Raw genomic sequence first — 13,489 nt, 5'->3', positions numbered from 1 at the left:
GTTGAAGAACCTGGTCGTTCTTGTCCACTCCGTCCATGTACTTATTGTAATCAAGTATACAGATGGGCTTGTGGACTTTGGCCAACTGACCCCAAACCATGATAATAAAAGTGCTCTCATCATGAATTGTAGTGAGCACGTATACATCACGCCTATCTAAGAACTTGACTGCGAGCAGTTCGTTAGAACGCAATGCAGTACTCTCTGATTTCTGGAGCTTCTTGCAAACAAGCTCCTGCGGGAATCCTTTGCGGTTACAACGAACTGTACCGCAGGCCACAGTGCCAGCTTTGTAGAACTCACTGAACAGCTCTACTCCTGTATAGAAATTGTCCACATAAAGGTTATAACCTTTGTAAAGAAGTGGCTGGACAAGTTCCCATACAATCTTACCTGTGACCCCTAACGCGGGAGGGCAACCTACAAGGTTTAGGGTAGAATCCTTCCCTGTATACACTCTCAAGCTGTATACATAGCCAGAAGAGCTCTCACACAGCATGTACAGCTTTATGCCATAGCGAGCTCTTTTGCTAGCAATGTACTGTCTGAAAAGCAGCCGTCCTTTGTACAGGATCAAGGACTCATCATCTGCTATATTCTTTCCAGGAGTATAGATCTCTGGAAACCAGGCAGACAAATGTTCCACAACAGGCCGAATTTTGAACAACCTGTCATGGTCCGGATGGTCCCAGGGCAATGCAGCAGAATTGTTATTGAAATGCAGCATGCGCTGCAGTAGCAAAAAATGATCTCTGCTCATGTATGGTGCGAAGATGGGAGTTACCCAAACCGTGCAAGTCGTCCAGTAGGACTGCAAGGTGGGTTTCTGCACTAACCCTATTTTGAGCGTAAGGCCCAAAAATATCTTCAACTCCGCCAGCGGAGTGGGAGTCCACTGGCGTGCCCTACAACGGGGCCCTAGAGTGCCTCCACGCTCCCTCAGAAATTGGTCTGCATGCAAATTTGTTTGCTGCACAATTTTCTGAAGGAAGTCAACATCCAAAAATAGATGGATGTAGTCGACTGGCAAAAAGTTAGCTGTATCAACTTTACATCCAGCGTCACCAGTAAAAGGTGGAATTTGGGGCTGAACTAAACAGGGGGGCTGCCAAGAGAGCACTCTCTCTGTGCTTGCGGCCGCAAGCATGTGCTCTCTGGGTTCGGCTAACCCAATGTTGTCCCGCTGCACAGAATGTGCTTGCAAAGGGACAGCACGGCTGTCGTCATTGTCTCCTTCAGACTCACTGGAAGAGGTGTCATCGGATGGGACTCCGCCGACTGAAAAATCACTCCCAGATTCTGCCCCATTGTCCTCTCCCTCAGATGCTGTCTCAGTATCTGCTGTCTCAGTCTCTGAGCCTACATCAGAACTGTCCTCCATAACCCGAGTTAGGGTTTGGTCAGCAGTCATCCAACGAGACGCCATCTCTGCTACTGGCTAAACCGTCCCTCTAAATTACTAGCCTATGTAGAAGGCAGATAGTCACAAAATTGTTTGTGGGTATGTTTGTTGTGTATAATAGGAAATGTCATCACCTTACCTTCGCTTCTTCTCCAATTCTGCAGATTCTCTGAAAACACTGAAAAAAACAAAAAAGAATGCATTACTTCACCTTACCACATACCCATCATCACAGCCTTCAGCGCTGGTGGCACTCAGTGCGACAGTCATTTTTGGTGCTCTGCCTCCCATTACCTCCTCTTCTAATTTCCTCAGTACCACCCAGCAAAAGTGACACTCATATCTCCATAGTCCCCCTGGCGTAACATTTGTTTTAAAGCGCAGGTAACGCTTGCCTTTACTAATCCACTCAGCTAAATACATATAAATGTATATCCTTTGCAGCAGGACAATAAACCATCTGCGCTACTTTATGGCAACTGACACTACAGAAAAGACATACATGCATGCATATATATATATATATATACATGTCAATTTGAACCTCGTGGAGTGCGGTGAGATTCTTGTTCACAAAATATTTGAGGTTGCTCTCCTCCATCACCGAGCACCGGCAGTGGAGTGCGCCGTGCAAAAATCTTTTAACCAATTTGTGTTGCATATATATCTATATATATATATGTTTAGAAACAAAGTGGTCGAAGGGTTGCTAGGCGGCACACTCAACTGTCCGGTACCCAGTGACAGAGAAGACCAATCTCGAAATTATGTAATGCCGAAAAATTTCACCGCACTCCACGAGGTACAAATAAAGGTGTATTTTATTGCAGTGAACAACCACCAGTGCGTTTCGACTCACCAAGGAGTCTTGATCACAGTCCTCGTGGAGTGCGGTGAAATTGTTGGTATTATATTATTTATATATCTTTTATGTATATGTGTGGTTTCCCAGGGGGGCCAATTGTGGCTCCCAGAAAACAACACACACATAAAAAATATATATTTATTTATAGAGAGAGAGAGAGAGAAAGAAAGAAAGGCACTAACTCTACATAACTTTGTTTCATACATGTGTGCTTTCCCTTGGCAAAGCACTCATGTATAAAAAAATAAAATGGCCCCATAAATGGTCACCCTAAGGGCTGACCACCAACAATTTCAATTTTTTTTTAATACAATCTAGTTTTGCACGTTTTTTTTTAAATCTGGGGGGTGTTATCGCCCTCAAAACAGTTACGTTTAAAAATTAATGCCCCCACAGGGGGCGGTCCTTTTACAAGGAGGCGGACCCCCCCAAAGAAGATCCATGGCCAGGAAACAGTGCCAGGGAGGCATCGATGGAAAGGGGAGAGTCTCCCCTTTCCATAGATGCCTCCCTGGCATCTGGGGAGACCGTTTTGGCCTTCTTTTCTCCCACCGGAGTAGAAGAGGACACTTACCTGATCCGCTTCTGCCCCGGTGGGGAAAAAATGTGACGTCAGTGCGCCTCACGGAGTGCTGACGTAACAAAGGGGCGGGAGGGAGACGCAGGAGTTGTTCCGCGTCTCCAACGGGGAAAAAATAAAAATCCTCCGGAGGATTTTTAACCCCCTCCCTGTTGTCGGCCACTGGTCGTGACCCGCTCCAGGGAGGTAGTGCGGGAGTCGGCACTGTTGATGTTTAGAAATGTTAATTTCATGCATGATTCAGTAATACATTTTCTAGCTTTCTATGTTTATGATTTCTATTTTTATATTTAATTAAAGAGGAGACTGCATTATTTATTTTTTTCAATTATATATTCAGTATCATCTTTTTTTTTTTAAACAATAACATATCCGTATTCACTTGAATAATTGACACAGCAATTTATTTTTATTTTCAATTCAGTAGTATTTTTTTATAAACATTTCAATACATTCTTATTTATGTAGATTTGTTATTCATGTTATTCATACTGTAAAATAGCTCAATTTGACCCATTATTTTTCATTTTATTTACATTTTGTATGTATGTGTACAATATAATACATTAATTGTTTCTAATGGAGATAATGTATTTTTCCTCATCTATTCTTTACAGGCTCTTGTATTTTGTGGTCTGTCTCTGTTAATGTTTGCTAGCTGATTTTCAAAGATAACGGTTCTTCAGTGCAGTTTGCCAGTGAAGGTAAGAACGTTTTCAGTGTTATTAAAGGGTGTACATGATGGGGCTGTTAGTTCTGTTTGGTTAGGTTAACACAGTTTAACGTTTGAAATTGGTTAAGACAAGGAAATATTGTGAGTTGGTATTTTGTAGGCAGTAAACTGGAAAGTATATATATATATATATATGTATAGTATTAGTTATGTATGTACAGTTAAGGGATCTGTCTAGTTGTACATATTTTTTGTGTATTCTTTGTTATGTTTCATGTTTTGGGAGGGTTTTATTTGTTTTGAGGGTGGGTTTGTGTTTTTTTTTTAGGATTTATTTTAATCTTAGACAGATTGTTTTGGGTGGTGCAGATTTTTTTTTATTTCAAGGCAAATCAATCTGGGATTTTTTATACCAACTGTTTCATATATATTCCTTGTTCTTTGCTGGTTGTCCTGTAGTGTTTATTCTATTTTTTAAATACTTTTCATGTTTTATTGGGGTATTGGTGGATTTGATATGGCTTTTCTTTTTTTCTATCAACTTTTTCTGGATTTTTTGGGACATTTTGCTTTTTTGTGGGTTTATGTTTTTGACTTTAGTTTTTGTACTGTGGCTCAAGGACTTCTGCTACTCAAGCATATTTTTTTAATTTATTGTGGAAATATTGGCTGGAATTGATTTAATACACATTTACATTTTGGGCTTGATTATGAGTTTGGCACCGTCCGCCGAACTTCTGAAGGGCAGGTTGCCACCATACAGCTATGCTGCTGTTCAACATGGCTAAAAATTACTTTGTTGGTGACACGAATGCAGCACTGAGAATGCAAGCTAATGTTGCTTTCAAAACAGGGACGAGACAAAATACATTTTGATCTCATGAGCAATGGCAAAAATGTGTTTTCATCATGCCCTTTTATAGAAGAGGTTCAAATTGTGCAATTCATATTAACTAAATGTGCATGTAAATATATGCTTTACGGTGTCATGTATAAGCCACACATTCTTGCCTAGCTGCTTGTCAACTGCAAATCAGGTAATCTCTGAAAGAACATATGCACCTGTTCTATATAGATGCATGCTTTATTGTTTAAACATTCAGTGCTTGATGCCATAAAATAAAGCATCATAGAGCTTTTCACCCCTGACGGGACAGGCGAAGCAATAAGGATGCCGGAAGGGATGGGGTAAGTATCAAAGGAAGAATGGAGGAAGCAACAAGAGAGGGAGTGGGTGTTGGGCAAAAAAAAAGGACGCCGGAGGGGTTGGGAGAAACGGGGTAAACAGCAATGAAGCATGAGAGACAGGGGCAGGCAACAAGGACAATGGATGCAGTGGGAGGGGTAGAGAGGGCAGGAAACTGGTCGTAGAAATGATGCTGCACTGGGTCCATTTACACAAAACCCTACATACACAGGAAGAGAGCAGGGAAGCAGGAGCTGCTGACCAATGAGAAGCCAGGAAATGAGTTGTTGAAGCCAACCAATAGTAAGTAATGGGCCGGCTCTAAGCCCCAATAAAGTGTTTTCTTTTATTTACAGGAGATTCAGAAGCAAGAGTGCACCATCTCAGGAGAGAGCTAACAAAAAAGGTGGAATAAGCCCCTTGACAGATCCCTATTTTACTACTATCTCCAATCAACTCGGACATGCCATAGCCACACACCTCAAAGACAAAATAATCTTCAACCCATTAGAGGCTAAACTGACAATGGGCCCTCCCTGAGAAAGGAACATCTCTCAAATATACTGAAACCTGGTAAATTTCACAACACTTTCCATGAGTTACACAAGACTCGAAAGTACAATGAAGGACCTTTTGAAGAAAAGGACTGTTGAGAGCACTTATGCTCCAGAACAATGTCTACTTCCTAAATACCTACACAAAAAATAAAATTCCTGCAACAGGCTGTAGCATATGGACAGGGGCTCCCAAGATCTGTCTTAGATGCAGAAATCCAGAGGGCACCTTCCACACAGTATAGGATTGATAAGCCATTCAAACATTCTGTAGGGTGGGGGGGCTTCACATCCCCATTGAAGGTATACAGATGGTCAGTCCAACACCAGAGCATTTAGAAGTCACTGCAGAAACTGACCTCCCCTTCATATAGCAGCATGTAAGAGAATTCCAGTTGCCATGTATTTTCTGTGTTGCCACCATACTTCCATGACTCCTAATATTTGGAGGCTCCCTTTCCCTTATTGAAGATTCCTCTACCTAGAAACCAGAGTATGCAACGTACCCAAGGATGGTTATTTAAAAGCAACTGTTCTACTATTTACATTTGTATGCTCTTGAAAACTAACAGATTTAAATCTATCAAGATAATGTGGACAACTGGTTATTGAAGAATACAGCTGGACGCTATTCTTCTAAATGCTGCCTTAACCTCTGTCAGTGAAGCTGCCAAAAACATTCCATTCAATTACTAAGGGCCTCATGATGGGTTTGGCAGTCTTGTGACTGCCAAACTCGATGTGGCGTCGTACTGCAACACTCCTGGCAGTCTGATTGCCAGATTACAACTCTGGAGGTTGGATCACCAGGGGACCGCCAACACCACAAGGTTTGGAGATCCCGACAGGGTGACGGCAGTCAGAGTTGTAATCGGTCATGGCATCACTGAGTTCAGCACCACTGTGCTAACAATGAGTCCATTTTCAGCCAGCCTTTTCATGGCAGGGTCCCGGCTTCATTTAAAGAGGGCTGGTTTTGGAGACTGTTTTTTGAACAATAACTGTTGATTACAGTGGTGGGTTAATCGTTTTAAGTGGCATGGTACACCGGGCAGCAGGTAAATGCAGCTGGCATTGGTCTGGATACTGTGGTGTGTAATCAGCACAATCAACAAGTGAAGGGGTCTGTCTGGTTTGTACTGGCTCCTCATATGTTTATGCAAAGACAGAAGCACATTTCACCATCAACAGACCTGGTCGGTCCAACTGTGTCCAGTGGGTAGCAGGGAGGCTAGTTGGGGGTGTTGGTTCAGGGGCTGGAGGGAGACAGGGTTGGAAGGGGTGAGGTTTACTTGTGGGCAGAGCAGCAAACAATCAACAAAACAAGTAAAATTAATGGAATAATAAGGAAATACTTCCAGAACAGAAGCAGAGATACTTGGGTAGCTTTCTTTTATGGCACCTCGTCTGTATAATGCGGAGTGGTCTGAGAATAGGTAGCATTAGCAGGACACCACATGGCGGGTCGACTCATAAGCTACAAATTTGTACAATTAACACCTGTGGTCTCAAAAATAGAGCTAAAAGAGGAAGGGTGGCACTGGGCTTGAGGGTCATGAATCCTGATTTAGTATGTATACAGGGGACCCACATCCCTTGGGACAAACTGGGATTGGTTAAGGATCATTACTTGTCACCCTGGGCTTGCACACGGCAAGGCTTGCCATTTGGAGGGGTGGCTATTCTTGAAAACAAATGTATGTGCTCTGTCGGCCGTAATGCCTTGGATAAGCTTAGCAGATGGGCAATTTTAGAATGTGGAGCTCGTAGAGAATGGCTTATGCAGTGCTCAGTTTATGGCTCCTATGTGGAGGAGCCAGATTTTTTTTTTGTTTGAATACAGAATTAGCTTCATGGCCACTGCCTCTCATTTTATGTGGGGATCTTAATATCCATGTAGACATGACAAATGAACAATCTAACAATGCAGAGAGGAAGCCTGTTGTTTATAGAGCACTGCAGCGGTTGATAAACGATCGTGGGCTTATATATGTGTAGCACAGATGCAGGACTCCGGACCTGGGCTTTACGTTCTTCTCCTTTACACATAGCAAGCTGGTACGGCTAGATTATTTTTTTTGTATCTGCAGCATTGGCTGGTCAGGCTATGATAGAGAGATATCCTAGGCCTCTCTCAGACTACAGCTCATTGGTATTGGAAATCTCAATGACTGCCATCACTAAAACCCAGGGGTGTTGGACCTTTGATTAAAAAAAAAAAAAAAAAGAACTCTTGTTGGATACAATGTATTTAGACCATATGTGTAAATTGCTAGCAAACTTCTTGGAAATCAATAGAGGGATGGTCCCGGATGGCTTGGTGTGGGAGGCTTTAAAGGCTGGGTTCAGGGCTTAAACCCTTAGCTTCAACCTGTTTCAACATAAGCAAAGACAAATCAAGTTTCACGGGCTATTTAAGGAATTATCCCCAGCAGAGGATAACTTGACGTGGTCACTGACTAAGAGTTTGGATACTCGGGAGGCCCAGCAAATGATAGCCATAATTAAAATCAAAAGTTGATCAATACTTTAGTAGAGAGGTGGCCACCAAATTTAACCACTATAGGTCAGAGTGCTACAAGCATGGGAAGAATACCGAAAGACTATTAGCAAAGCAGATTAGGCAAAAGGAGGTGGAAAGGGGGATACTGGCTGTAATAAATAGGGAAGGGAAGATATTTGAATCCTTGTCTGATATTGTTAGGGTCTTTAGAGATTTGTATGAAACGTTATATGTAAGAACTGGAAACTCCGCTGGATGGGTACGAGGATTTATTTGCAGGCTTGGATAGGGTTAGGATAAATGAAGAGGAAAGGGTCACCCTGGATGCTCCAGTCTCCTTGGAATAAGAATGTAAGGCTATGAACTCCCTAGCTACTGGGAAAGCCACAAGCCCAAATTATCGACCCCTAGAGTTTCTCAAGGTTTTTCTTTGGTGAACTTCGACAATATATGCTCCCTATCTTTTTACAGGCACAAGTGTGGGAAATTCCACCCCTGTGGCAAATAACAAATATAATAGTTTCTAAGAAGAAAGGTAAATCACCATTTCATCCCAGATCATACAGGGTGATTTCTTTAATAAACTGCAATGGTAACATCTTTTGCCAATGTTTTGGCAAATCAGCTTGGGAAGGTTGTCTCGGCATTGGTATTGCAACAACAACATGCCAGGCTGCAGTACAGTAGATCATGTAGAAGGGTGACTACTTTGATGTTGCAGAGGCCTCAGGATCATCAATGGACTTACCTTTACTAGATGCTGAGAAGGCCTTTGATCGCGTGTTAACTGTAAACAGATAGGCTCTAAAGGGAATTAAGGTTCTGCATGACTTGTTTCAGTAACGCCAACTCCACTCCTTCAGCAATTTTTGGTGCGATTAAGGGTGATTTTTTTTTATTTCTTCAGATCCCAAATTTTATCAACAAAAAAATAGGGGAAGCATTTTCAGTAGCTAAAATCCCCTTAGTTGAGGCTGTAAGACAGAGGGACTGAATTGGCCCATTTTAAAACCTTTTGATACATGGCCTACCTGATTATCTGGAAGCGCAAAATACCAAATGGGAAGCTAGACTTAGTTTAGAGGGCCTTTATCTTCGGGAGTCACTAGATTTAGGGAACAAGATGCTGTTAATGGCTGTGTGTAAAGAAATGCATCCTTGGCATGGTTACCCCCTGACTTTTTGCCTTTGCTGATGCTAAGTTTTGTTTTGAAAGTGTGCGGAGGCCTGCTAACCAGGACCCAGCACCAGTGTTCTTTCCCTAACCTGTACTTTTGTTTCCACAATTGGCACACCCTGGCATCCAGTTAAGTCCCTTGTAACTGGTACCCCTGGTACCAAGGGCCCTGATGTCAGGGAAGGTCTCTAAGGGCTGCAACATATCTTATGCCACCCTGGGGACCCCTCACTCAGCACAGACACACTGCTTGCCAGCTTGTGTGTGCTAGTGGGGATAAAACGACTAAGTCGACATTTGCACTCCCCTCAGGGTGCCATGCCAACCTCACACTGCCTATAGAGTATAGATAGGTCACCCCTCTAGCAGGCCTTACAGCCCTAAGGCAGGGTGCACTATACCATAGGTGAGGGCATAAGTGCATGAGCACTATGCCCCTACAGTGTCTAAGCAAAACCTTAGACATTGTAAGTACAGGGTAGCCATAAGAGTATATGGTCTGGGAGTCTGTCATGCACGAACTCCACAGCACCATAATGGCTACACTGAAAACTGTGAAGTTTGATACCAAACTTCTCAGCACAATAAATGCACAATGATGCCAGGGTACATTTTATTGTAACATACACCCCAGAGGGCACCTTCGAGGTGCCCCCTGAAACCTTAACCGACTATCCGTGTAGGCTGACTGGTTTTAGCAGCCTGCCACACTCCAGACATGTTGCTGGCCACATGGGGAGAGTGCCTTGGTCACTCCGTGGCTAGTAACAAAGCCTGTACTGGGTGGAGGTGCTTCACACCTCCCCCTGCAGGAACTGTAACACCTGGCGGTGAGCCTCAAAGGCTCACCCCCTTTGTTACAGCACCCCAGGGAACTCCAGCTAGTGGAGTTGCCCGCCCCCTCCGGCCACGGCCCCACTTTTGGCGGCAAGGCCGGAGGAGATAATGAGAAAAACAAGGAGGAGTCACTGGCCAGTCAGGACAGCCACTAAGGTGTCCTGAGCTGAGGTGACTAACTTTTAGAAATCCTCCATCTTGCAGATGGAGGATTCCCCCAATAGGGATAGGGATGTGCCCCCTCCCCTCAGGGAGGAGGCACAAAGAGGGTGTAGCCACCCTCAGGGCTAGTAGCCATTGGCTACTAACCCCCCAGACCTAAACACACCCCTAAATTCAGTATTTAGGGGCTCCCCAGAACCTAGGAACTCAGATTCCTGCAACCTAAGAAGAAGAGGACTGCTGAGCTGAAAAACCCTGCAGAGAAGACAGAGACACCAACTGCTTTGGGCCCAGCTCTACTGGCATGTCTCCCCACTTCTAAAGACACTGCTCCAGCGACGCTTTCCACAGGGACCAGCGACCTCTGAATCCTCAGAGGACTGCCCTGCATCTAGAAGGACCAAGAACTCCCAAGGACAGCGGCTCTGTTCACCAAAGACTGCAACTTTGCAACAAAGAAGCAACTTTGAAACAACTTGCGTTTCCCGCCGGAAGCTTGAGACTTGACACTCTGCACCCGACTCCCCCGGCTCGACTTGTGGAGAACAACCACTTCAGGGAGGACTCCCCAGCGACTACGAGACCGTGAGTAGCCAAAGTTGACCCCCCTGACCCCCCACAGCGACACTTGCAGAGGGAATCCCGAGGCTCCCCACGACCGCGACTGCCTGCTTCAAAAGACCTGACGCCTGGTAAAGACTCTGCACCCGCAGCCCCCAAGACCTGAAGGATCCGACCTCCAGCGCAAGAGCGACCCCCAGGTGGCCCTCTCCCTTGCCCAGGTGGTGGCTACCCTGAGGAGCCCCCCCCTTGCCTGCATCGCTGAAGAGATCCCTTGGTCTCCCATTGCTTTCTATTGAAAACCCGGCGCTTGTTTGCACACTGCACCCGGCCGCCCCCGTGCCGCTGAAGGTGTACTTTCTGTGTGGACTTGTGTCCCCCCCGGTGCCCTACAAAACCCCCCTGGTCTGCCCTCCCCTCCGAAGACGCGGGTACTTACCTGCTGGCAGACTGGAACCGGGGCACCCCCTTCTCCATTGAAGCCTATGCGTTTTGGGCACCACTTTGACCTCTGCACCTGACCGTCCCTGAGCGGCTGGTGTGGTAACTTTGGGGTTGCCCTGAACCCCCAACGGTGGGCTACCTTGGACCCAAACTTGAACCCTGTAGGTGGTTTACTTACCTGCAAAAACTAACAAACTCTTACTCCCCCCAGAAACTGCTGAAAGTTACAGTGTCTAGTTTTAAAATAGCTATATGTCATTTATGTGAAAACTGTATATGCTATTTTGCTAATTCAAAGTTCCTAAAGTATCTACCTGCAATACCTTTCATTTGAAGTATTACATGTAAATCTTGAACCTGTGGTTCTTAAAATAAACTAAGAAAATATATTTCTCTATACAAAAACCTTTTGGCCTGGAATTGTCTGAGTGTGTGTTCCTCATTTATTGCTTGTGTGTACAACAAATGCTTAACACTACTCCTTTGATAAGCCTACTGCTCGACCACACTACCACAAAATAGAGAATTAGAATTATCTCTTTTTGCCACTATCGTACCTCTAAGGGGAACCCTTGGACTCTATGCATACTATTCCTTACTTTGAAATAGTGCATACAGAGCCAACTTCCTACATTGGTGGCAGCAGTGGGATACAAGACTTTGCATTTGCTGGACTACTCAGCCAATACCTGATCACACGACTAAATTCCGAAAATTGTCATTTAAACTGATTTTTACAATTTGAGCTATTTTTCTAAATTTTTAAAAGTCCTGCTAGGGCCTTGTGTTAGTCCCTGTTAGCATTTCTTTTAGAGTTTAAAAGTTTTGTAAAAGTTTGAATTAAGTTCTAGAGATAGATTTAGATTCTTAAAAAGTATTCCAACTTTTAGAAACAATGTCTAATGCAGAAGAGAATGTGATGAACTCAACATCACCCCTTATCTCCATCTTAGGATGAGAGAATTAAGGTCTCTCTGCAAATTAAAAAATATTAAAGCTGGTTTAAACCCTACCAAATTACAGCTCCAGGAGCTTTTGGCAGAGTTTGCCAAAGACAACCCCTCAGAGGATGACCTCCTAGAAGAAGAAACTAGTGATGTGGATGGAATCCCACCTCCAGTCCTAGTTAGGGAGAACAGGGTCCCTCAAACCCTGACTCCAACTGTGATAGTCAGAGATGCTGGTTCTCTCACAGGAGAGTCCAGCAGCTCTGGAAACATTGAGGACAGCATCAATGAAGATGACTTCCTGCTAGCCAGGATGGACAAAAGATTGGCTTTAGAGAGACAGCTCCTAGCCATAGAAAGGGAAAGACAAGAGATGGGTTTTGGTCCCATCCATGGTGGCAGCAACATAAATAGGGTCAGAGATTCTCCTGACATGTTGAAAATCCCCAAAGAGATTGTAACTAAATATGAAGATGGTGATAACATCACCAAATGGTTCACAGCTTTTTAGAGGGCTTGTGCAACCAGAAAAGTAAACAGATCTCACTGGGGTGCTGTCCTTTGGGAAATGTTCACTGGAAAGTGTAGGGATAGAGTCCTCACACTCTCTGGAAAAGATGCAGAATCCTATGACCTCATGAAGGCTACCCTGAATGAGGGCTTTGGATTCTCCACTGAGGAGTATAGAATTACGTTCAGGGGGGCTCAAAAATCCTCGAGCCAGACCTGGGTTGATATTGACGACTACTCAGTGAAAACACTGGATGGTTGGATTCAAGGCAGTGGTGTAAATGATTATGATGGGCTGTACAATTTATTTGTCAAAGAGCACCTGTTAATTATTCAAATGATAAACTGCATCAGCATCTGGTAGACCTAGGACCAATTTCTCCCCAAGAATTGGGAAAGAAGGCGGACCATTGGGTCAAGACTAGGGTGACCAAGACTTCCACAGGGGGTGACCAAAAGAAAGGGGTCACAAAGCCTCCCCAGGGGAAGAGTGTTGAGACATCCCAAGGGAAAAATAGTAGAGAGTCTTCTACAGGCCCCCAAAACCCTGCACAGGAGGGTGGGCCCAGAGCCTCTTCACAATCCAGTTTTGGGTACAAGGGTAAAAACTTTGATCACAAAAAGGCCTGGTGTCGTAGCTGTAATCAGCCTGGACACCAAATTGGAGACAAGGCCTGTCCGAAGAAAGGTTCCACTTCAAACTCTACTCCAGGTAACACTGGAATGGCCAATCTCCAAGTGGGATCAACAGTGGGCCCAGAGCAAATCAGGGGTCACACTGAAGCTACATTAGTCTCGGAGGGTGGGGTGGATTTAGCCACACTGGCTGCCTGGCCCCCTGACATGCAAAAAGACAGGCAGAAGCTCTTAATTAATGGGACAAGTGTAGAAGAACTGAGGGATACAGGTGCCAGTGTCACCATGGTGACAGCGAAACTGGTTTCCCCTGGTCAATACCTGGCTGGACAAACTTATCCAGTCACCAACGCTGACAATCAGACTAAAGAACATCCCATAGCTATGGTAACTTTAGAATGGGGAGGGGTCAATGGCCTGAAACAGGTGGTGGTCTCTTCAAATATCCCTGT

The sequence above is a fragment of the Pleurodeles waltl genome, unplaced genomic scaffold (assembly GCF_031143425.1).
Source record: "Pleurodeles waltl isolate 20211129_DDA unplaced genomic scaffold, aPleWal1.hap1.20221129 scaffold_140, whole genome shotgun sequence".
NCBI classification, from domain to species: domain Eukaryota; kingdom Metazoa; phylum Chordata; class Amphibia; order Caudata; family Salamandridae; genus Pleurodeles; species Pleurodeles waltl.
This window is presented reverse-complemented; position numbering follows the sequence as displayed.